Source organism: Pteronotus mesoamericanus, unplaced genomic scaffold, assembly GCF_021234165.1.
Source record: "Pteronotus mesoamericanus isolate MK-2021 breed Mesoamerican mustached bat unplaced genomic scaffold, CSHL_Meso_final contig_75, whole genome shotgun sequence".
In the NCBI taxonomy this organism is placed as follows: domain Eukaryota; kingdom Metazoa; phylum Chordata; class Mammalia; order Chiroptera; family Mormoopidae; genus Pteronotus; species Pteronotus mesoamericanus.
This window is the reverse complement of record NW_026555249.1, coordinates 8,603,059-8,626,671: the sequence shown is the minus strand read 5'-3', so window position 1 is coordinate 8,626,671 and position 23,613 is coordinate 8,603,059. Positions and strand designations below refer to the sequence as shown.

The following is a 23,613-nucleotide window of genomic DNA, read 5'->3' as shown; positions in this document are numbered from 1 at the left end:
ACATGTACAATTATCTCTCTTTCCTAGAGTTAAGAAAAAAAAAAAAATCAGGTGAGTTCAGATTGATCACTGCAGTCTAAGTTAGACCTGCCCAGGTGGACACAGTGAGGGTCGAGGAGTTTCAATGGCGTGATGCCTTTAGTCGGGTGGCGTTAAGGTTTCTGTCAGCTGTTTGAACATACGCTTCTGTAATGAAACAAAATAGCCCCAAACCTAAGATTTCTTGAGCTTGTCTCAAGACTCTCGGACTTGCTATTGTTGAAAGTAAGTTGTAGGCGAGATCCTAATCTCGGAGCTGCAGACTCTCCCTTTGAGAGTGGTATCCTCAGTTACCTTCAATGCCAGCAGGGAGCAGAAATGTCCCTGCGGACCAGAGCTGCCACGGTGATAGCCACTTGTTTTCCAACAGGAGACTCAGGCAGTGGACCAGATCCGGGCCCCGAAGGAGACCCCAGGGACATGGCTGGCTTTGAAATGATTTCCCTGAAATTATCTTCCGCTACCCAGTTCGAGACCTTGAAGAAACTTGTTGGCAAGTGTGTAACCGTTGAAAATTCTTCACAGTCAGAAACGGGAAACAGAAACTCACTCTCTTTTGGTTTTGGATTTTGGGTGTTGTTCAGATGGTTGAGATCTGTGGGTTAAAGTGCATTAATTAGAATAATATAGTCAAGGATTTAAGGAATTTGAGTCCAATTTTGAACCCTTCCACTACCTCTGGCTTGACCTCAGCTCAAGTCCTTAATCTTCTGGTCTCTTCCTCCACCTGTTCAAGATGCCTCTGGCCACACACTGAGCGCCGCAGCTGGAGGAATAAATTAAATAATGGGCTTTCTATCATCACTGAGAATGGAGTAAATTGCTCTTTTGTGGGATCCATTAGCTCAGCTGAGAATATTAGCCCAGGATTCTGAGTCCCTGATGGACTATAAGGAGTAGGGTAGCATCAGTTCTAATGTCTTGCTTTGCCCCTAAATGATTTGACAACAGATAAAGTGTACAGGGAAGAAAGAGCAAAACAAGGACAGAAGAGAGGGCTTGGGAAGTCAAAAGAAGAGACAAACGATGGAGGGATGGAGGACCCTAGGAAAAGAAGGGGGTCATGATGGGGACAGAGAGAAAAGAGAAAGCGGGGGTGGCAGGGGGAAACTGGGGCAGATTTAACACTCACAGCAGCAAGTGGTTTTAGAGGAGTTCACTTTTGTTCTCGCCACCATCCTATGACATAGCTACTTTTAATGACCCCTTTTTATGGAGGAGGAAACTGGGAAAACCAAGATTTGACCGTTATGTCCTTGGCTTGCCTTCAGAGGAGAGAAAGAAAGAGAGAGAGAGAGAGAGAGAGAGAGAGAGAGAGGAAGAAAGAAAGGAGGGAGGGAAGGACAGAGGGAGGGAGGGAAGAAAAGAAAGAAAAAAAGAAAAGAAAAGAAAAGAGAAAAGAAAACTTTGTAGGAGCCTGGTTATTTACTTTCAACAATAGCAACTTCTAAGCTGTTCATCTGAAAAAAAATATGTATTCTGCCTGCCACCAAAATATGGCCAAACCAATGCTGTGAAGTTTCTCTCTCAACATAGAGTTCCGAATATCCCTTCTATAAAGACCTTCATGACAAATTCCTCTCAGAGCTTAGGCCAGGAAAGACTCGTTCCTAAACCAACTCTGTGATTCCTTCCACTTGGTAATGAGAATTATGAAAATCTTCATTTTCCCTCTTTCACGTGGCTGTGAGGAAGGTTGGAACTAAGTGTTGTGCTCAAATGCTATTGTTAGTCTCAGCAAGAATTTTTTCTTCTTATTTTTTTTAATATTTGTACTTCATGGCAAACCACCTAAGTCTCTCTGGAAGAAAGCACAGTATAAATAAACAAAGGACAAACAAAATACAATTCTGTTGGGAGCATACTAGGGACATAATACTTTACCAAAATAGTTTACATAACACTCTGAAATCTCTTTATCCCAAGAAGGGTATTCTAAACAGAATCCTGGGCAGATTCTATCGTTCATGGTGTTTATCACATTTTTTATGCCTCTCAAATAGCATTCCAAACCTCTTTGGGTAAAGAACATAGCATCTAGAGAAAATTAGCTGATTGCTCTCATATGTCTTCTTGTTACAGGGATCTAATTAACGTTTTGAATCTTGTCCAAAACTGTGCTCTAAAATAACCAATTTAAATCTACATTTATCAGTCAGGCTAAAAATGAAGAATAGTTCCACTCATTCCAACCGTTCACTGGTTAATGACTATGCTTAATTTGTAGATTTTTTTTGGTTCCAAAATTTCTTCCAGGAACAAAGCCATAGCGTGTCCTGCTGATTGATAAGCACTCCACTCCGCGTCCTACCACCCATCCCGGGAGCCTGTTAAGAGCCAAGATGTAAGTTAATAACAAAACCCCATCATCTCATGTTTGCTACTTTGTGAGTGATCAATCCTTTCAAAGAACAAAGCTTTTCATTTCCAGAAATTTCTTTTTTTTTTAATTTATTTTTAGGGAGAGGGGAAAAGATGGAGAAAGAGAGGGAGAGAAACATCCATGTGTGGTTGCCTTCTGTGCATCCCCTACTGGGGACCTGGTGTGCAACCCAGGCGTGTGCCCTGGTTGGAACAGAACTGGCGACCCTTTGGTTCGCAGGCCGGCGTTCCATCCACTGAGCCGCCCCAGCTGGGGCCCAGACCTTTCACTACAGGTATGATTTCCTCTGCCTCAGTTACTTGATTTTAGTAATTTAGCAGTTTGACTACAATGACTCCGTTTTCTTTCTTCATTCTATTCCCCAGAAGCATTTTTTAAAAATTAAATGTATTGGGGTGACATTGGTTAATAAAATTATACAGGTTCAGTGTACAATTCTGTAACACACCATCTGTATATTGCATCGTGTGTTCACCATCCAAAGTCAAATTTCCGGTCACCATGTATTTGACCCTTTTTACCCTTTACTGCCTCCTCTCCACCCTCCTTTCCCTCTGGCAACAAACAAACAAGACAAACAAATAAAAACTCATACAGATAACAGAAACATTTAGTTTTGGTGTTCAAAATATGCAACTGGATAGAGTTGGTCGTCAGGGCACGGGCAGGGGCCATGTGCTACTGTGAAACATTTTCGTCCAGGGAGCGGACCTTGTAATCAATGTATTGGCAGGTGTTTTTGTTGTCCATTTTAGTTACATTATCAACAGGGAAAAGTTATTTCTGAAAAGAAGCTTCATTTTTCCAATTTAGAAACTGCTTTGGAATTTCATCCAAAGGTCTCTAAAAAATACGTTGGCCTTGGTGCTGGTGCATCAAATAAATTGCAAATGAAACAAACAGGCTGGCCTCTCATCGAAGGTGTGGTTGCAGAGCCCTGTGACTCTGCGTGCCAGGGGCTCTATCCGGCACATTTCTGAACCTTGCAAAATTAATTGTGCTGAACAGAACATCATCAAACACGTCCGGCATACAGGGTAAACATCTTCAGACCATGATTCTGCGCCATCAAGCGCTCTCCAGCTAATTTCATTTGGTGCATTACTCTGGAAGAAAATCGAGGCCAAGTGAAACTGCGGAAATGGGAACAATGCAGGGAGGAAAAATCTCACCCCATTAAGGGAGCCGTTTCTTCTCCCAGCAAATAAGCCCACCACGCCTTGGAGGCAAGACTAGATGGTTCCAGGATATTCTTAGAACGCCCTGCGGGTCCTGTTGTGCTGAGGGAGCCTTGCACCGGCGAGAAGGAAAGTGGCCTGAGAGGCAGCGCCCCGGCCCTAGGGGCATTTTAGGTAACTCCTAAAATCTATGCAATCGACCCCCTCCCTTCCCCACTCCAAGGCGCAGAAGGTGGTTTCCGTGTGCATTTTCAGAGAAAGCTAAAACAAGGCCCCCCTTTTCCTCTGCTATGCACTGTTTGCAAAGCGGATTAACAGCGTTCGGGCAGGCGTTCTCCTTCCCGCGGGGCCTCCTCGCGCTAGGCCGGCCTTGCGTGAGGATTTGCACAGGCTCGCCGCTCCGCTCTTTGGCTCTCCCGTGACCTTCCGAGTTTGGCCTCGGGATTGGCCTCGCCGCGGAAGCACCACTCTTGGAGCTCCGGCGCCGCGCGCGCGGCCGCTCTCCTCCGACTCTCAGAGGCCTAGCAGGCGAGCGGCCGACGCGCGCTGCCGGGCCTGGCGCTGGGGAGTGGGGTCGGCCGCGGGGACGCGCAGACAGCTTCCGGCGGGGGTGCGCGGGGCGGGGCGGGGCGGGGCGGGGGGCGGGGCCGGGGCCGCAGCGCCCCCAGCCGAGTGGCGTGCAGGCACCGCCCCCGCGCGCCGCAGTCCGGGCTCGAGCGTCTTCTCCGTGGCCGTGGCCGTGACCGTTGCCTCCGCGCGGCTCTGGCGGCAGCAGCGGCTCCGGGGGCTCGCAGAGGGCAGCGGGCAGCCCTTCGCCCGTGGCCGCCTCCAGCAGTCAGCGCTGGGACAGGGGTCGGAGGACGCGGCTGCGGGTAGTGCCTGGCCCTCCTCGCCTCCAGCCCCGAGCGACTGCGGGCTCCGGGCAGTCCCCGGGCGGCGGCCGAGGCAGCGGAGCGGCCGGCGGGGGATGGCGAGATAGCGGCGCGGGAGCGGCCCGTGAGTGCCGGGGGCGGGTGGGCGCGGCGCGGCCAGTGGGAGCCGCGGAGCCCGGAGCCCGGTCCCGTGGGCGCGTCGCTGCGAGCGCCTGGCGGCCCGGGCAGGCTTGGAGGCAGCGCTCCGGCCGCCTCTGGTCTCAGGTCTCGGAGAGCATCCGAGATGAGTGACCTGCGTGGGGGGAGGGGGAAGCGCTCCGAGTCGCGCCGCTCCGCGCGCGCCGTTGGGCCACTCTCGGGTCCCGGAGGGCGCTGACTTCGCGGCTGCGAACTTCTACCCCACGTTAGGGCATTAAGTTCTAAGACCAGAGGCTACCGGGGGGATGGGAAGGAGATTTAATTTTTATTTTGCCTGTATTTTTATAGGCTTATATCCCAAGGCACTATATTGATTAAATCCGAAGTTAAAGTGTTAGCGATTAGTTAGGCTTCATGACAAATAGCACTTTTGATGTGTTGTCTAACAGGACAGGCTGGAATCATGGGTTCTGACCGACAGAAAACAGTGTATCAATGTAGTGGATTTACATCTAGGCTTGAATAACTTGATTCTTTCTGGTCCTCATCTTTTACTAGCAGAAATATATGAAGTCTTTTGTTTGCATTTGGGTATCTTTGTGTTTCTTTTTATATGGGTGTGTTTAATACAGTTAACTGTTGATACAATATGAGTGGTATTTGTGTGGAAATTATTTTTGTGCATTTATGTGTTCTTTTAAGATTACATTCAACAGAAAAGTTTCCTTAAAGTTTTCCTTCCTATTGGTTCGTTTTCACTTTCAGATTTATCTTATTTAAACAATTGCTTGAAGTAAAATTAATGTGACTTAATAGTATTATTCTGGGGTAGGAAAATGATCCATAGCCTGTATTTAAAGCAATCTCCCCTCCCCCACAAATGACAACGCTTTAAAAGCGTTTGTTTAGGGCAAATGATGCTCGCCCCTCCCCTTAACTGATTATTTTGCCACAGATCTGAAATCATATTTCACTAATATCAGAGAGTTCTTTGTCTGAACCTGGAAGAGAAAAGGAAACCTAAGTATAATGTGTTTTTATTGTAAAATCAGGAGACTGTCCCCTTACTTGTTTCTTACTTAGACTTTCTGGAAGGCCAGGTGGAAACTGTGTTGCTTTGTAGGCTTCATTGGGTAGCTACATGAGCAATTGAAATATGCTTATGTTTTTTAGGTGAACTGCACAGCTATTTCTCTTCCAAGAATTGAATGAAGGCTTACTTGCTTTGTAATAGGTTAGCTCACAACAAGCACGCCTCCCTAATTAGCAGAGCCTTGGATTCTCTTCTGGGAATTAAGGATCAGGAACTGTGCAGTCCAAGAGAGCAAACGTTTGTGATTTTTTGAATGCTTTTGCTTTTTGATGGCCATCCCTGAATAGTAAGTTGTCAGTAATAGGACACATTCTGATATTTTAAATTACCCAAATAATATGTGGGGGCAGGCTGTCTGTGCACACTGGGGAAGATTCAATAGGTATAGAAAGGTATAGAATGCAAAGTCTGCTCCTCTCTCCCCGTGCCCCACTGCACCCTGTCCCCCTCGTCCCGGCGCCCCCCCCTCCCCCGTCTCCCCCCAACCCCCAACCGGGGTCTCTAGCTCCTTGCTTATGTCTTTCCAGATGTTGCCTTTGTGAGTATAAACATTTAGTATGTGTTCTTTTTATTTGTCTTTCCAGGTATAAGGACACTTTGTATACTCTGTTCTGCACCAGCTCCCTGCCCTCCGCTTGCAGTACTAAATCTTGGCAGCCTCTCTTATCAGCACCTAAGAGGGCTGTCTCATTCCCTAACAGCTGCTGAGCACTCCATTAAGGAGAAGCCGTAATTGATTTAACCTCTTCTTTATTGAGATAGGTGTAGGTTGTTTGTAATATTTTGCTATAAGATTGTAAAACATTAGTTTTTGAGGTTTTTAAGTGGATTTCAATTATTGCCAGAGGCCCACAGAAGTAATTTGCTTCTTTGCAGCACATTCCAGGAAATAAATGCCTCTTCACTCCCAGCAGACACCTTTTGCTTTTAGGTAATTTCCAAGTGATCCATAAGGATCTTTGGTGTCTGTGATGAACTGCTGATGGCCAGGAACTAAAGCCATATTCCTTGATTAACACCTTAGTTCTTTGTTTTAACACAAGGAATATAAGTACAGAGAGAAATTTTTAAGAATAATCTTAAGAAAAATTCTTAAGAGTTGAAATATTTTTAAATATGGAGAAAAGACTCATACCTTTGATTCAATTCAGCACGACAGCAGTTTGTGTTCTATAAAACTTGGTTGCTTCCGGGCACTAAAATCCCTCCCTTCTGTGTATTTTCACCAATCTCTCCACTTGTATGATTGCTCTAATATGGTTATAGATTGCACAGTTTGGGGGGATGTTATTAATAAGTCTTCAAGGGGAATATGCTTTTAAAAAATTCTCGTCTCTTTCATTTTAAGTTAAAAATTGAATTCTCAGAGTGCTGGCAGAACAGAATAAATTGTAGAAATCGTGCTAATGCTACCACTTCTAATGCTAATGCATCAGAAACTGAGCCTAATGCATCATAAACTTTGAGTATTAGCCAGTGTTGAGCTTCATATTTCCATTATGTTTATTTGTGAGAATGTTTCTAAGATGAGTCCAAGCAATAATGACCTTTTTGTTTTAACCCATCAAACAAATGTTTTAGCATTTAAGGTGTTTTGTTTTTCCTTTGTCATGTGGTACCTGTCATCGTGGTACAAAACTGCGAATGTTGTTTATATTTGCTCTTCCTCAGTAAGTATTTATTGAGCGTCTGTTATACTATTTCAGGCAACTTTATAGGGACTGAGAACATAGCAGGGCACGACCGACTGGCCCCACCATAATGAGTTCACATCTTAGTGAGGCAGACAGAAGGCAGAGGAGCAATAAAGGAGATAATATCAAATAGTGATAAATACTGGAGAAGTAATAAAATAGGAGACGGTGCTGCTGGTGTAGACTGTGTGGCTCTGGAAGCCTCTCTGAGATGGAGAGATTTGGGCAGAGAGTTGAAGGACAGAAATGAAGCCTGTGTTTTTGGAGATCTGGAGGGAGAGCAGCGCAGGCCGAAACAGCAAGTGCCAAGGCCCTGGGGCGGGGCTGAGCCGGGACAGAGGGCTGCCCGCGTGGCTGGAGTGCATGAGGAAGGGGGACAGTGGCGGGTAGGACAGAGCAGGCAGCAGGCTCTGGGGGCCACCCTGTATGTTTTCATGTGTCAGAGACGGTTTGCAGAAGTGGAAGAGAGACCTTGGGTGGTGGAGCTTCTCCGCCTGCTCTTAGCTCCCGGGGGGCCGGCTCCCCGACACCAGGGACAGCCTCCGTCACAGTGGGCCGGGAATGACTGTTGAATCAATAAAGAGTCAAAGAGTCTCAAAAACAGTCTTGCCCAACGTGAGCCAGAATGCCAGCATTCGGAAGGCTTTTATCTGAGCTTCCCCGCGTGGCTGTGCCCGCTGCCGTTACCAAATCTGCTACACTGTTAACACCACCTCTCCGATTATTGCTGTAAGTCACTTGCCTTCAGTGGCTGTTCTCTGAAATTAAAGTATGACGCCTTAAAAACGTGCCTGATTTTCCAGGTCATTATACTGATTTCTAAGTCAGTCAGAACTTTACCTTGATTTCAGTGGATTAGCCATTTGCTAAAGTGTAAAACCTTCAGAGATGCCCCGACTTTTTTGTACTGAATGTTTTCATTCTTTCGGGGTGATGACAGACTGATGATCACATATATGGACTTTGTGCAGGTACTTTTTTTCCTCATGGGAGGAGTGTGTGCATGTTCTATTTTAGGGAACATCAGGAACTGTGCTATTTCCTCTTCCCACTTCTCATCTGTTTGTCATTCTAAATATATGTTCCTTTATGTTAATTGAAAGCTTGGGAAAGGAATGTTATGCCAAGTGGTTGTTACAGACACCTAATAAGAATCTGCTGTCCTTGTCTTGACTGTGACTTTTGGGCTCCTGTTCAATGTCAGGAGTTTGGGGATCTTGCAGAACCAGGGTTTTTAGTTTTTCAGTTTCCTATTCTACTTGGTGATACCAGACCCCAGTAGGTTGTTTGCATGTGAGATGACTTTATCATCCATCCCACTCTTACAAGCTCTGTGCAAGCGCTGCATCAAGGGTGGATTCTCTGACTGAAATCTTCAGTCAAGTTTCCTTTGTCACTGTCATTGAAGTGAAGGCTCTTCAGATAAATAGCAGATGCCTGCGAGCATCTGTGGTACATGTAACTAGTTGTGGTAAATTTAGAGACTTAGGGGTTTGAGTGAGAGATGCGGCATTTGCACCTTTGCCTTACGTTGTTTAAAATCACAACACACCTTCTCACCAGCCATGGCTGCTGCTATTGCTCATGGGAGCAGTGGTTGTGTTTTATGGTTTTATGTTGCACGTTGAGGAAAAACTTCTGGTGGGCACATTTTTCATGTGCTTTTGCACAGAGGCGAGAAACTCTTGGCTCTCATCCTTTCTTCTGGCCCGTAGGGCAGGTACAGAGGAAGACTTGGAATTGTTTTATGTGCATGTAGGTGAGAATACAAGTGTTACCTGTTATTAAGTGGCAGTATCCTGAAAGACCACAAGGAGGCGATATTAGTTCCTAAAAGTCCGCCTGCTGCTCTTCCCTAGAGGGGGCTCCGGGTGCCGAGGCCCCTTGCCGTGCCTTCCCGGGACCGCGTAAGGAGCGGAGGCCTCCCGGGAGACCCGTGCAGTGGTGGTGGCGGGAGAATCTGGTGGAAAATAACAAGTGGTGGCAGAAGTAGCTCTTCCCAGTTCTAATATTAGAAATGCTAATGGAGCAGTGAGTTGTAAACATTCCATAGACCGACTCCTGTGTCTGTGGAGTTCCGGGTGGGGGCGGGGTGGGGAGGGGGGAGCCGCAGAGAAGTAAAAATTCACCACCGGGACTTGAGTGCTGCGGCCCCCGAGGGTGCCAGCGTGCGCCTTCACGCTGGGGTGCCCGTCATTGCGACCCACTGCCACCCCAGGGAGGGCCTGCGCTACGTCTCCCCCTCGGGATTCACAGCGCAGCACAAAAGCGAGGGAGGCAAGGGCCCCTCAGAAACCTTTTCTAAGGAACAGTTCCAGGTGGGAGCATGAATCTTCATCCGACTGGAACCTCATCTCAGTCCTCCGAGATACCTGGATCATCCAAGGTTTACTACAGATGGAAAAAAAATTTTTGGAAAGCCTGGTTCTGATTTCATGGAAGAATGATACTGATTTTAAAATGCAAAGCTCTTAAGAATGATAGGAACCTTAAACATCCAAACACACAACCACAGGGTGTATAGAATTTAAGAGCCAGAAGAGACCTCAGGTCCTCTGGTCCACTTCCTCAGTTTGCTGATAAAGAAATCGAGGCGCAGAGGAGTAGGCATGCAGGCAGTGCTTGGGTAAATGAGTGTGTGAAAGGGTTTTGAGAAATTCAGATTGCACGTTAGGTACGAGATGGCATTTGTAGAATTTGAAGGAATCTGCAGTGTCATGAGTTTCTTGTTAAAAAATAGAGTATGTGGCTATTAAAGCCCATACTGTTAAGCCTAACATCAGCTAGAAGGGCACGTTAAGATTTGATGTTTTATTTACCAGCCTGGGAGTCTTTTAGAGATGGGTGTCCCCTGGATTTGCTGCCAGTCGCTCCATTAAATCAGTCTGCTGCGACACGATTTCGAAGCCTTCGAAGTCTTAAATTTTGTATTTGAAAACACATGTGCTTTAAAGTCTAGCATTTGTTGTCAACTTGTTCGTTGTTTTCCTAGATGTTTTACTAACAGTTTCACTGTGTTTGAAAACTTAGGGCCATATAGGGATTTGATTGTTTAAATACAAACCTAGCCAACCAGACAGTTTTGGAAATTGTCACTTCCAAATGCTGCTGGTGGGTGTTTCAATTGTTACAACTTTCCAGGAGGGCGATTTCGGATTACTCATCGAAAGCCTCAGAAATGCGCCAGTGTCCCTGAGTCAGGCGTTTCCACCACTAGGAATTTAAGGAGGAAAAAAAGTAAAGCATGTGTACAGAGGCCAGTCTAGAGCAGTGGTCCTCGCCTACACAGTGCGCATGGCCCCGGCATTCCTGTCGGTGACCTCAGTCCCCCGCCCCCAGGCACACTGAGTCTGCTTAGTGGGGCAACAACATTGGGAGGGGTGTGTTCTCCGAAAGTTTGGGAAAAACTCATCTCCAGGATCTGGTGACCTCTGCAGAAGTTCATGCAAAAAAACTACCCCTAATTTGCCAAAATGATTTTTGTGGCTTTGTTGTTTATGATATTATGACCATTATAAACTAGAAACAACTTAAATGCTCAAAGGTAGGGAGATGGACCACACAAACAACGGTATATGTATGTAATGGGCAGCCTTTCCCCATTAACCATGAGGGTAGGGGAGCGCTTATGAGAGAGGTAGGTACTCTGAATCTGTGGGCTGGAAAAGCAGATTTCAAAACTCTGTGTAAGTTGATCTAAGGTCTTTGTTTTATGGAGGGTGAATGTAAGAGAAAAGCCGTGTGTGTGTGAGAGAGAGAGAGAGAGAGAGAGAGAGAGAGAGAGAGAGAGAGAGAATATGAATATGCCAGAAAGATTATATACCAAATGTTTGATGAGATTATCTTTGGGCGTTGAAATTACAGATGACTATTACTCTTTTCGTTTTCCTGGTTTTCAACCTAGAAAGAGCGTTATATTCTAAAGGGAATGAGATTGGATCCCGTTTCCCACGTACTAGTCGTGGGACCTGGGGCGGGTTCTGTGTCTGCTGCCGCATCTGGGGAGCGGGAGCGGTGGTGTCCAGCCCATGGCCGCGGCGCCTCGGGGCGGGCGCAGGCTGCGTCGGCCTCGCCAGCCTGGCAGGATGGCCGAGGCTGGTGTTCTGCAGTGCGCGCGAGAGTAGGTTTACAGTTGTGAACAAAACACAGTTCATCCTTGTGCTGTTACTTATTAATTATTGTATTATTTTCTGCTGATTAACTGTAAGCCTACTTTTGTCTCACCCTGTGTTCCTCTTAATATAGGATTTCTAAGCAGAATAACTTTGTTTAATAACATCAAACTTGTGAAAAGCATTTCAGGACATTCTGACAAAATATTCCGTTGCTTCTGGTCACTGGGAAATATTTTGTTGACATTTAATTTACTTTAAAATAGATGCTTTCTGTTGCCAAGAAATTTTATTTGGAATTGAAGCCTTTTTTTCCCCTTCCACTGTTGTCTCCAATAATCCTGTATGATATATTCTTGAAGGTCAGGGTTGGATCTTCTCGTAGAGAAGTGTTAGAATGTGGTGCAATTCATTCATTCAATAACTAATCAGGGCGTTTTTTGTCTGCCAGGCGTGGGTGGGCATCAGACACACAGCAGGGCCCAGGACAGACATGCCCTGACCCTTGAATGACATGGGAAGTGATCAGTACAGTTCAGGGCAGGGGGCACACACAAAAGAATGTTATCACAGTTGCCCCTCAAGTAGGCCTCCTTTCCTTTCCTGCAATTTTAAGAGAAACTTTGTTGTCATGTTACTCTTCAGCCAGCAGCAAACATCCTTCCTGCTTATTCCACCGGTTACAAGAGGCGCAGAGGCGCAGACGAGGTTATTTCTCCTCGACATTCCCCGATGATTTAGTGATGATTTACGTTATACACCTGTGAGACTATCCTAGGCTAATAGTCTTAAAATTGCTGCTATATATCTTCTGTGGGGGACTTGCCTTTTTGAGATTATCTTTTATAAAATTACTGAGGTGGGTGCCTACTAATAAATTTAGGATGGATGGGAATCACGGATCCTGTCTTTGGGAAATTCCAGCATGTAATCTTACTGAGGATGAGCGCGGTAAAGCATTGTGTTTAAAATAATGTTTCTTTCTGGCAGGATCTGACAGTAACTTCATAATTTGTTCCTTACGCAGGGGCAGTTTTTCCTGAGTTGGCAGCGGCTGTAAATGCTTTGATATGAAGCAGACCCTCAGTAGTCGCGAAAGATGTCTCGGGCCTTTCATGGCAAACACAGGCCTTGGGTTTTAGCTCCCTCCCTTGCACAGCCCAATAAAAGGAGTCCGTGTCACATGTCATTTTTTCTTGTTCTGCACAGTGTGTGAGGTGGGTGACATCATGTCACAGGTCAGGCAGGGCCGCCAGCAAAGCCACTGTTCTGTTCTGTAGCTCCGTCACCTTGCTTCCTGTCCCCGCCGTTGCTTTTCATGGCCCACTTTACCCCCGGGCCCCCATCGGAACCAGCAGTTAGTTAGCTTTCTTTTTTCTTTTTTGGTAGGGGGTCACTCTTCACGAAGAAACACTCTTTATCCCTCTTTATGAGAGGGACAGAGTATGTCGTGGCAACTGGAGAGCAAGCAAGATGTGTTGACATGCAGACATTAGCCTGTTGGCTGGACAGAGGATTCAGCCAACTCGTCTCTCCTCAAATGCCAGCTTTGGTAAAATTACAGATGACTGTTTTGGAACTTTTCAGCTCACTTACAAATAGGCAAAGCTGTGATTGCGTTACTGGCGCATTTGACGGGCTCCGTTGCTGGGGCGGAGCGAAAGCTCAGATGCTTGCAGGGACCATGGGGGTCGGGCACGCTCCTGGGTGGGTCCGCTCTGCCTGTTGTCCTTAGGCTCTCGGTAGAGATGATAACCACCATTTCACTTGCTCCTTCATTCTACTAAAAAATAAACAACAGTGACACTAGATGGTGGTGGCAACTGAAATTTGTCTCAGATTGGGGGCCCGATAAAGAAAGACATGGGAAGGAGCGATGTAAGCTGAGTTTTGAAGGACGAGTTGGTGTGTGTTCAAGGGACAAGGAAGAGTGGCGTGAGAAGGGCATGCTGGGTAGAGGGTACCGTGGGTGCAGTGACACAGAGGACGACAGCCTGGCCCGTTCAGTGGGACTTAGCACAGGCCAGTGGGACCAGGAAGTTAGGGTGCAAGAGACAGCGGGAGCCTCCTGCATGCTGAAGTGGCACGATGGAAAATTTCAGGCACAGGAGACCGACAGTTCAGAAAGGGGACTCTGGGTTGTGCCAGGGAGGACTCGAGGGTCCAGAGGCAGTGAGGGGCAGTGGGGCAGTTCCGGGAAGAGCCCCCAGCCGGCCTCAGCCAGGCTGGCCTGGGAGCTTGTCGGTGTGTCCTTCGTAGTGGAGCGGCAGCGACCCGTGCCGTAGGAAGGGCTCTACGCTCCTCTCTTCCCTAAAGCTTCTGATCAGACCTACTGAAGAAGCATGGGCGTGTTTAAAGCTCTCAAACGCAGATCTGTGATGGCTTCCCGTTAAGTGGCCACATGTTCAAGGTGTCCCTCAGTGTGGGTGGTATTAGAAAAAGGGAGCACCCTGGCCGGTGTGGTGCAGTTGGTTGGACCGCCATCCTTAACCGAAAGGCTGGGGGCTCGGTTCCCGGTGATGGCCCATGCCTGACCTGTGGGTTCAGTCCCTGATCCAGGATCGTAGGGGAGGCAACTGATTGGTGCTTCTCTCTCGATGTTTCCCTCCGTTCCTCCCTCCCTTCTCTCTCTTTAAGCAATGAAAAAATGTCCTCAGGTGACGATTAAAAAAAAAAGAAAAGGGAGCAGGCGAAGTCCGGAGTGACGGAGTAGCTGAGCTAGAGCTGCGGGTCCGAGGGGAAGAACTTGCAGCCGTGGGATGAATAGTTTCCAGGGAGCTAACAGGCCACGTAGTCACTAGTTAGTAATGCTGTCTTGTATACTTGAAATTGGCTAGGAGAGGAGATCGGCAGCTTTGCCACCACGCACAGAAAAGAAGGTAACTGGGGAGTGACGGATCGGTTAATTAACTTGATTGTGGTAATCCTTTCACAGTGTTTATGTGTTTCAAATCACACTGTACACTTGGAACACATAAAATTTTATTTGTCAGTTATGTCCCAGTAAAAGTGGGGAAAAAGTAGGTTGCACCTATGGAGAGATGCAATGAGAATACTTGGAGTAAGATCTATGCTGAAGTAAAAATTTATAATAATTTGGGCAATAATAAAGAGAATAATAGCTTCTGTTTCATATTAATATTTCCATGTTGGGTTATCTCCTTAGGGATTTTTTCAGACTAAAAACGAATCCTCTATTTTTAATACCACGGCAGGACAGGGTTTTAGACATGCTTTGTGGTGAAGTGGAGAGACAAAACACACCCTCTTTTTCTTTCTTATAGTGTTTGTCCTCACCCAAGGACATTTTTTCACTGCTTTAGAGAGGGAGAAAGGGAGAGAGAGAAAACGCCAGTGTGAGAGAGAAGCATCGATTGGTTGCCTCCCATGAGTGCCTGGACCGGGGATTGCACACACCCAGACCAGGGATCGAACCTGCAACCTTTTTGTTACAGGACGATGTTCCAACCAGCTGAGCCACAGGGGCCAGAGCCATGGGCCCTCATTTCTTATTTTGGCAATCACATTGCATTATTGGCACATTTCACTGAGTAGTCTTTAGTCTCCTTCAATCTGTATTTGTTCATTTTCTGCATGTTCTTGTTACTGAAATTGTTCAGGCTAAATTAATCTTATTAGATTCATTTGTTAGATTAATTCATCAGAATCCTCATTATTACATCCAGTATACTTGCTGTTTTGCCCGTTTTATAATCTACAGATTTGATTAATGCGATTCCTGTATCTTCATCCAATTCATTAGTCTCAGTGTTAGGAGCTCTGTCACATCTGTCTGTAACCTTTTTCCAGGTTGACAGCATCCATTAATTAGCACCCTTTGACTCAGGTTGATCATGTACGTATCTCATACGTGGTGAAAGAATCCCCTCCACTTTTTTTTAAAAAGGTTTTATTTACTTATTTTTTAGAAAGAAGGAAAAGGAGAGAGAAAGGGAGAGAAACATTGATGCGTGTGACTGATCAGTGGCCTCTCACATGCCCCTAGCCAGGGACCTGGCCTGCAACCCAGGCATGTGCTCCGACTGGGAATTGAACCTGCGACCCTTCAGCTTGCAGGATGATGCCCAGCCATCTGAGCCACACCAGTCAGGGCACAACCTGTATTTATTCATCTTGCTCATAAATATTTTTCAGGCATTAGATAAGACCTTGTTCAAACCACGACACCTCTCTGTTTCGGACCTTTGCTTTCGCAGCGCAGTAGTAGCCTGGCTGAGTGAGGCGATGCGGCGGGGCTGAGGTCCACGGTTCTACGGTCCCGTTCCTAGTACGTTCTGTAACTCTGCCCAGGGTCAGCGGCGAGCTCACACCTCACTGCCCTGTGGAATCTGCTTTCCTGGCAGAATGTCCCTTTCCGAAGTAGTTTTGCCAAGTGCCAATTATTTCAAGATCTGTAGTATTTTTCATTCTCCATGCCACTCTTATTTAGAAGGCTTAAGAAAATATAAAGCAGTGTTTGAGGGCTTATTTTTAGAAGCATTTGTATCCTGGGGTTTGGGATTAAATAATACCATAAAGGAAAGAAGGAGGAGAAGGAGGAGGAGAAGGAGAAGGAGTAGGGGAAGGAGAAGGGAAAAAAAAAAAGACTATTCAAGATCTTTTGGAAAGGAGAGCTTCAGATTCAGACCCCAAAGAATGTTAAGAAAGGATTCCAGGCACATTTTGGTGAAAAATCCGTGCACTGAAATAAAAGTCTTCAAACAGTTTATATTTTAAGGTTATTTCAACAGCAAAACCAGAATTTTTTAAGGCCAATACATTTTGAAACAGGTTGTTAACTGGCGCCCTGAGAACTGTGTTTGGCCTGCATGTATGTTTTGTTTGGCCCATATGAGGTTTCTGAAAAAAATTGGAATTTGTTGCCAGCATTTAAAAATAAGGAGATTTTACATTTTCAACAACAACCACCCTGCATTTCTGGCCCTTCTGGCAAACCTGGAAGGTCTGTGACTGCATTGGACTCCTGCTGCTCCGGCGGGTAGCCCGGCAGCCAGAGCTACCTGCCCCCCAGCCTTGTGGTAGCGAGGGCTGCCTGCCCCCCAGCCTCCTGCTGCTCTTTGCTTGTCCCGGGCCCAGCCTCCTCAGCTGATCGGGCTGGCCCTCCAAGCACATGTGAGTTTGCACCTGCTGCGTTCAGAGCTAGCCCTTAAAAGCATACCGAGAGCTGAGAGGAGAACAGTAAGGTGCTGGCTGGTTGTTGTGTCCCCTGAACTGCTGCCCTTTGTCTGTGGTGAGGTGGTAAATGGAAGTGCTTGGCAGAGCAGGTGCTCCTGCTCCTTCCCCCACGAACAGCTTGAGGGCGTGGTCAGCTTTCCTGATCACATTCTCCATCTCCTAGTTCATTGAGAAGACAAACAAATGTCACATCTAAGAATAATGCAACTGTAACATTTTTATGACATTTGAAGTAGGGAATGTAGGCCCTGGGTCAGAGTTGTGTAAGGTGAGAGCTCTCAGAGGATTTGTCCCGGGGGCAGTTGTCCCAGGTCACATACCTGCCACGTAGGCATTGGAGGACTAGGGACTGGAGCCCAGGACTTCGCCTCTGGCTCAGTGAGTTTGTGCTCCACGTTTTTCAGTCGAGTGCCATGGTCTTGGGATGAGATTTGTAGTCAGACCTGCATTCAAGTCCAAGGTCTGCCCCTGACCGGCTGAGTGACATCAAGCAAGTGTCAAAAACCCATCTGTGTCTCATTTTCCTTGTTATAAAAAGGGGAGAGTAATGGCACAGACTTTATTTTATTTTGAGATTAAATTCAATATTGTATTTAAAGAATTCAAAACAGTACCTGCTCATAATGAACATAAACAGTGCATGGCATCTGAAAAGTAATGTTTCTGAGCTGTACATTACCACGGTTGACTTAGCTAAAACCAGTGTGTCAACTACACAAAACTATTACATAATTAATATTTTTCCCTCTTAGAATGTAGAAGGAGATGAAGAATATTTTTACTGCACATGTTTAAAAAAATAACCTCCAGCAGTTTGAGTGGATAATGTCTTTTTGTTCATAAATTTTTCATTAGCAAACCAGTGCATTTGAAAGCACGCCGTTCAGCTTTCTCTCCAGGACGCAGAGAAACAGTTGGGTTCCATCAAAGTATTTTAAGTCCTCACCAAAGACTCTGTTGGGGTGGGTCTGTGCAGTTCCCTAAATAAATACCGACTGTCCAGCACATGTAAAGCTCCCTCAGAGGCAAAGAAAGCCTCTGCTCTTAGGGAGGCCATAGCTAACGGGGAAAGTCGTGGGTGGGCGGGAAAGAAGAATCCTTGTAACACCTGCTGTGGTAGACCCGTGCCCAGGTGGGAGGTGAAGAAGCTAAGGGAGCACTAAGGGAATGCGGGGCCTGGGGGTGGCTGTTGCCTGCAGGCGAAGGCGGGACCTGCAGGCAGCGGCCTGGGAGAGAGCCAGGAGCTGAGACGCTCCTGGGTGTGGGAGCAGAAGCAGGGCAGATCGTGGAGTCCACGTCGGAGTTTGTCCCACCTGCAGTCCGAGCACTTGGTGGGAGAGCCGCCTGGCGTTTGGCCTGGAGCTGGAATGGATGAGGAGGGATTTAAGGCCAGGCGAGTCATGCTGGAAGAGGGCTTGCCCGGGCCCTTGCTGGAGGCCGTGAGTCCAGGGAAGGAGTGAGTAGCTGCGAGGTCACCTCTGCAGATGCAGATGCAGGTGCGGACACGGGCCTGAGCGGGGGTCCCCTGTGCAGAGGCGGACACGGGCCTGAGCAGAGCCCTGGATGGCGGGGGTGGAGGCCGGAGGTTGGGGGAGAGACAAGGCCTGTTTACGTGGTAAAGCAGGTGAGTAGGTGGAAGGGGCGAGGAGGGAGAAGAATCGAGGGTGACTCCTGCTTGGGGACCGGTGCCGTGAAGGGGCCTGGGGTGCACTAGAGCCAGTTTGGAAGGGAAAGGGAGGCTAATTTTGCACATGGGGAGTTTTTTGAGGAATCTCTGAAATATCTTAAATGGATATGTTGTATCAAACATTTTGTCATGCCCCAAGGACCTCATTTGGATGAACTTGGGTAGAAAGGCAGGACGTTGTCCAGTAGACAGTTAATCTATAACTGAGACGAGGCTGGCCCAGGAGGTACAGATTAGAAGTCATTAGTTATGCGTGGCGGTGAGTAGGCAGCGCTGTCCGTGAGGGAGTGTGGGGTGACGAAGCCGTGGGCTGGGGAGCGGGCAAGGAGTGGAGTCCCGCCGGCTCTCAGGGCAGCGCGGGGAGGCTTGGGCCACCGCGTGGGTGGTGGTGGGGAAGCTCGTCACCGTTTTGGGGGGATGAGGGGGGGCGAGCCCCTGGCTTACACTGTTCACCAAAATTAATTCCGTAGGGATTAAAGCTTAAAATATCAAAAGCCCTAAGTGTACTTGAAGACAGTATAGGTGACAGTTTATATAATCTTGGCATGAGAAAGCAGTTTTGGTCCGAAACTATGAAGGACAAAATTGAGACACTGACTTAACCGAAGTCAAATATAAATCTCACTGGGAAACATATTTGCAATGTATATAACAGTTAACATGCATCTTACGGTATTTCTTTCTTATCAAGCAGTGAGGGAGAGATAAATACCTAATTAGAAAAGACCTGGGGAAAGGTAGAATAAGCAGTTTATAAATACAGCATTGCAAATTGTCAGTGAACATATGAAAGGGTATTTGGCCTATACAATCAAGAAATGCTATTTAAGGTCTAACAGTTGGAAGAGATTAACATTGAAAAAACAACAACAATATTCCTTGATCTCAGTGAGAGAGTGGGGAGGCAGATACTGGGAAATGTTGCTGTTCCTGGTTCTTTTTGAAGGTTAGCTTTTATCTCTCTTTCTGCACTTAAAAACCTTCAGATGTTTTTGAACAAGAAGGAATGTTCTTTAGTTGTTTCTTCCCTAGAATAATATCACCATTGTCACAGAAGAGGGAACAAACAGGTTCAGGTGTTGATGGACATCTGTGAACATTTGTGAAAGACAGTGGCGCTCTGGTCCCTCTTAAAGCCTCGTGGAGGTGAGCGAGAGGTGAAGAGCGTGTCACTCTTCAGAGAGAGAAAGCTTCCAGTGGATCCTGAGGGACGGGAAGGGCTGGAGTGTGGGCAGCCTCAGGAAGGGAGATGCAGCGGCGGCCCCCCTGCAGAGTGTGTGTGTGGTGGGCGGGGAGGGGGGCGGATGGGGCAGTTGGTGGCCACGCGAAGGGCCTTGTCTGCCTGGCTGAACAGGAGCTGCCGTTGGGAGCAGCGGGAGCCTTGGAAGCGTTGTGAGCCCCGACTCACAGCTGTCTAGATGGGCTGACGCTGAGAAAGAGCAGGCTCTTGAATTAACAGGGGAGTCCTCACTGGAGTGAAGATTACAAAACTGCTCTAAGGGTCCTGGATGACAGTGCATAAAAAATCTCCCAGAAAATGCAGAGAAATGTAAAAATGACAAGACTGTGAATTGCAGACCAAGACATGACTGCGTTTGTTTTGGGGAAACAATGTTCTGCAGAATCCACGAAGACATAGTGTTGTCATGTAGCAAGAGTTAAATTTCAGGCTTCGATCCTCCTGCAAGCGGCATGCACATCCAAGGCGATCGTGGGGACCGAACGCAGAGGAGCCGCCCTCCTGCGTAGGCACCCACACTTCCTTGGCGCACCGTGCCCTCCGTGTTTCAGGAGTGTTTTTATGGTTCACCCCTCACCCCGCCCCAGACCAAAAGAAATAACTAACAGTTCCTTTTATGAAGTAGTCAGATCCAAACAACTTTATAAGTATTTATGACCTGATGCTGTAAAAGCAGTGAAAAAACTAATGCATATCAACGTGGGGGAAACATTTTTATTCCATCCTTTAACAGCCACATGTGTGAATCCTTTGGGGACTTTATAGCTTCCCCAACTTTGGAAACCGGACCCTGCCACCCTCATTTCCATTTCTGCACTGCGTTTTGGATGATAACTTGTATGTATCACAGCGACCAACAAGTACCCTTTCCCTCCCCTTCACAAAGACGTGACGGCATTGGAAGGCTGGTAGCGTGACGTAGCTTTGAAACGGAGCTGTCTGGAGCGAAAGGTCTGACAGAGTGGCACCCGTATCACTTTCTTCGCGTTGGAAACTCAAAATGTACTGCAATGCCCAGTTTGCTTGCTTCTTGGCCCTGGGGCTCCTCAGTGCAGGGTTTGGGAACCACAGTCTTGACTGACGTTCCCACTGTCCACGGTACTTGGGCTGGTATGACGCCTAGCAGTCAAGCACAGGGCATGGGCATGTATTTGTGTCTCGCTAATCATCTCTCCATCAGCCAGTTTTCAGTGTCCGCTCAGTGCCAGGTGCTGTGTGTGGACGTGGCTGGGGGGTGCGGGCGCTGGGCAGGACTAACAGTGAACTCCTTCCGAGGAGTTACGAGCTGCTGGAGGAATTACAAAATAGGGGCGCTTCGGGCAGGGCCAGCAAACCAGGTAGGGTCATGCAGCCCTTGTGGAAGCTACTCAAGCCTAAGACTGTCGTAGGAAAGCAGCCACCAGCAGCGCTTAACAGTGGGTCTGACTCTGTCATAGTAAAACGGTGTACAGAAGCGCAGGAGGAATTTGTCTCCTGGGTGCGAGCTTGTGCAGCCCCCGCACAAGGGGTGTGATTGAAGGACCCTGGAGGCAGAGGGAGCGCGGAAAGGGCTGCACAGGCGGCGGGGGGCTAGCCCTCCCCTCCTGCCTGGAGGCTCCCGGTGAACGGCGGAGGGTGGAAGGCAGCAGGAGAGAGGGCATTCCCGTCGGAAGAAAATAGATGTGCAACCGTGGAGTCGGGAAGGCATCTGGCAGCGTGGAGAGCAGTATCTGTTTTAATGTGACCTGGCATAAGATTTGGGAGGGGGTGACCCACAGAGCTTCTTCCTTGGGTTAAAAGTCCAGTTCCGTGGATCATTTTTCTCATTTTTTTGTTTTCTACCGCATTGCGGGGGTGCATCACAGCCTCTAGTAGCTTCCAGAGAACGCGCGCGTGGCCGGTTGCTGCCACCTTCAGAGACTCAGGTTGTTGCCTGTGTAGCTCCGTACCTGTCCCGCCCTCCAAGCGTTGGCACTGTCATTCTGCCCATGGGACAACAGACAGCTCTCCTCATTGTGTAGCTCAGCTCCTGAAATTCTGTAAAAGTGTGTTCTCTGAGAATAAGGCATCGCGAGACGGGGGCGGGGAGGGGGGAGCAAACTCTGACAATGTTGTGAATCAGAAGGGAGCAGAGAGGTAAGTTTCATGTGTTTCTTTGTGTGTTTTTCTGGAAATGTGTTGGCTCTGTTCATGCACTGCTTTGGCCTCTGATAAGTCCATTTGAAAGTTTTGCCGGGCAGAGAAACCACATCTATAGGAGCACAGTATTATGTTACCTAAATGACTTGCTCAACATTTTCTCTGTAAATGTTAGGACAAAGAAAGCCTTTTTTTATCATGCTGCCCGTTTTCCGTTAAGCAGGCATTGGCGACTCTGCCTTTGATTCCGCACTGCCTGCCACTCGCTGACCTCCTCAGGGGCGTCCCTCATGAGTGGCTCTTGCTGGCACCGGCCTGTCTGCTTGCCTGTTGCCGGCCAGCAGGAGTGGGCTATTGCAGCTTATCTTTGGGAAGCTTCCCACAGGGCACCCCTCCCCACCCCCGCACTGCTGGAGGCTGAGGCCAGAGGCTTACGTACTGGTTGCCCCCAGTCCCGCTGGAGTCAGTCGCCAAGCCAGGCTGCACAGTGCGAGTCCGCAGCGCCCCGCCCAGAGCTGGGCCTCGGCCGCCTCCCCCACCCCCACCCCCTACTTCATGGGACGCACTTCCCTTTCCTAGAACAACTGTCAACTTGTAGTGAGGGACTGTTCCACTTCAAGATAATGGTTAGCCAGCCAGTGAATATGGTTTGTGATTATTTTTGTCTCCTTTAATCAGTTACTCCGTTATACGCTATGTAATTTTATAACATTAGCCACTGGCATTTTAGATATTCCATGAGTACATTTTTACTATGATAAGTAACTCAGTGACGCTGGAATTGACTAGAAAGTTGCTCATCCAGAAAATAATCGAACACTGGAAAAATGTGTGCTCAGGCATTGTGTATGTTTTGGTTATAATTATTTAAGCTGTTTGGGATTCATGTCCTTAGTTTTTCACAGTACTCAGCAGGAGCCAAGAAAAGTCTTGCCATTTCCTCTCTCTGAGGAGAACATTTTTTGAATTCTCTTATTAGTCTCCAGTTATTTAGATGTTGGATTTCCTTTCTTTTATCAAATCCTTGTTTCTCATATCTTCTGTGACATTTTCTATTTTTGTCTTTTGGTTTTTTTTTTCCCTGAAAGATTGCTCAATGTTTTTATCTGTCTTTGAAAAACATTTACTATCAAGCAATGTGTTTAACTTGTAAGAGCTAATTTTATTTCAGATTATTCCTTTTTCCCCTCTGTTTATGTGGCTGTGCTGTTTGCTGTGAGAATGCTGTTTATAGGTGGTTGTCTGTTTGTTGTCTTTTTCCTTTTAGTTCTCCTGTTTTCCACATTATCCCCATTTCCCCGGGGAGTAATTTTTATTTTCCTTTTGGTTATCCAGCTTACACGGAATATCTCATGAATGCAGGAGGCATTGTGTGTGCAGGTGGGCAGGAGCAGGTTTATAGTTGTGAGTTTGTGAAACAACTCACAACTATTCTTGTGTCGTTATTTATTCATTAACTATTGTATTTATTTGTATTGTTTGTCCTTTTCTGTAAACTGCGTGCCCACCGCTGCACATTCTGTGACCCTTGGTTGCCTGTTCCCACATAAAAATGGGCCAGCGTTGAGTCCGACCAGGAGCGTTCAGCATGTTGAAGGACCTGTCGGCTGGCCAGCGTCCTTCGACAAGAGCTGGCAGGAACAGCTGCCCCGAGGCCTCCCTCAGTGCCAGGGGTGCTCGGCCTTCCCCGGCACCTGGCACGCCGGTTTCCTCGACTGTTCCTTGTGTCCGTAGGGATAACGCCGTTGTGGAGCGGGGAGGAGGAGCATAGCAAAGCTGACTTGTGTAAACAGACCTTCAAGTCCTTTAGTTTCAGCTCATAAGTCACTGCCTCCTCCTTCGTGCACCCCGAGAGGGTTAAAT

At 47.4% G+C, this 23,613-nt stretch overlaps 1 protein-coding gene across 2 annotated transcripts in view; it reads left to right on the top strand.

Moving 5' to 3' along the window:
* The first annotated feature begins 4,300 nt into the window (after nucleotides 1-4,300).
* LIFR (LIF receptor subunit alpha) overlaps nucleotides 4,301-23,613 on the top strand; it is a 64,507-nt gene continuing 45,194 nt past the window's right edge. For both annotated transcript variants that reach the window (XR_008530034.1, XM_054583953.1), the window contains exon 1: nucleotides 4,301-4,596. The gene's annotated coding sequence lies outside the window, so the exon portion shown is untranslated. The remainder of the gene's footprint in view (nucleotides 4,597-23,613) is intronic.